Raw genomic sequence first — 2,067 nt, 5'->3', positions numbered from 1 at the left:
CCCAACAGTTTATTATTCTGTAACCTCGCAATAATAACGTGACTAACCTCCCAATAAAAAATGTGACTCATATATAACCTTTCAAAAATTAACTGACTGTGAATCTAAACTCGTATATTTAGACGTCAGCAGTGCTGCGTCATGGCCCTGAAAGATCATTCTAAATAAATTGAAAATTCTTACCTCAATGAAGTCGCCGGATAACGCGTAAACATCTGCTCCTATAAGAAATTTTTCTGGCACAGCCCAGTGCAATTCTGGCCGATAGATTTGTCATGTATAAAAAGAAACAACAGATTTTTCTTTAAGATAATCGGGATGACCATGGATTGGAGAAATTAGTAAATTCTTTAAATTTAGATGAATGATCGTCAAAAGTTAATTTTTATAAGAAAGATTATTACTAAGAGATTTTTTAAAAACATTTACGTGGACTTGATATAACAATAGTACATATGCGCGAGGCTGCCTTTGCCTTATACTACATCCCTCAGGCACCGCTATCGCTCCCCACGACCGTCCCAGCCAACTCGATACACCAGGCTGCTAGCTACTACTTAATCCTACTGCTCTTACAACAGCCAACACTGCTCTCTGGTCTATTCTCTTATAGCTTACATATCGCAGGCAGCGCGTGAGTAATCCATCGAAATTACATCTGCTCGAGGGCGCTAGCAATAAATTCCTTAGTCATGGACCTCTTACAACGTCTTTGGAATTTTGTTTTTTTTCCGTATTACATTGACATTTACGTGAATTCTCTTTCTACGTTGTCCACTCGTCATGATCATCTCCACAGATGGTGGCGTGGGAAGGTCTTGACCAATATCGGAATCCATGTTTTCTTGAGTCGCTTCCTTTGTCTTCGTCACGGACGTATTTTCCTCTACAGGCAGTCTGCTTCCGCTTTTCCTTTAGTTTCCTCCTTATTTCAAGTTAATAAGTCCGTTTTCTCGTTTTCGGTTTGGGACGCACACTCTTCCGTTTGTATGTAAAGAATACTTTCCCTTCTTGTGCTTATCGAAAATTCGTTCCAATTGCGGTTCTGATCGTTTTGAAGTGTCGATTTGCTTTGTCGAGAGCGGCATCAACATGGCCTCTGTTTATTGTGGCTCAAGTGCTGCCTGAATGTTGCTACCTCGACTACTGCTGTTGTAGTTTTCGAAATGTTTATTTCGGTACCAGTATCGGACGCGCTTTCCACACGGTATGTTCGAGTATTTGTTCATCTTCGTCTGTGCTGCTTCCATCTCATGGTCGCCGCCTCTTGTTTTTTAGCGGCTACACATCAGTTTTTGTGGGTTGGGGAGAGGAATGATTTTCTGTTTCCGTTTATGTGGGCAGTTGAGGAAACTCTGCAGCTGGTATTCATCATTTGGTTCTTCGTCTTGAGTTCAGCTAACATCAGTTTCCTGCCCTGCTCTAACGAATATTTAAAACGAAAGCCCAATTTGGACAATTCATTCTTTAATGGAAACTTTCACAATAAATAAAATAAGTTCCTACGTGTCCAGTGTAAGTAACGAGCAGTTTGTGTCCACAAAAAAAAAAAAAAAAAAAAAAAAAAAAAAAAAAAAAAATTAAAACGTCTATCAGATAACAATTCTGAAACTCAGCAACAGGTTTAAACAAGCGTATACTCTTTCAACGACGTCGGCGTTAGAGTGATTTCTCTAAATCGATCCGTGCAAATGTCGGGATGGTTCGTTTGAAAAGTATATGGCCGATTTCCTTCCCCATTCTTCCGATACCCGAGCCTGAGCTCAGTTCCGAATGACCAAGCTGCCAACGAGACGTTAATACCTAATAGAACACTGGTGCTACCTATTCTTCAGTACTACTCGAGTGTTTTGGATACCCACCAGATCGGATTGAAGGCCGGTTGCTAGATTTGTTACCGGTAGGTTCGCTCAACACGCAGTTATTACGGAAATGCTTCAGGAAGTCAAATGGAAATGGCCGGAGCGAGGGCGACATTGCAAGGGCAACATTGTTTTCGAGGAACACTACTGAAAAAATACAGAGAACTGGTATTTGAAGCTAATTATAGAAAGCTTCGGCTGTCGG

This window comes from Schistocerca americana, chromosome 2 (genome assembly GCF_021461395.2).
Source record: "Schistocerca americana isolate TAMUIC-IGC-003095 chromosome 2, iqSchAmer2.1, whole genome shotgun sequence".
Taxonomy (NCBI): domain Eukaryota; kingdom Metazoa; phylum Arthropoda; class Insecta; order Orthoptera; family Acrididae; genus Schistocerca; species Schistocerca americana.
The sequence above is the reverse complement of the archived record's forward strand: the minus strand, read 5'-3'. Positions refer to the sequence as shown.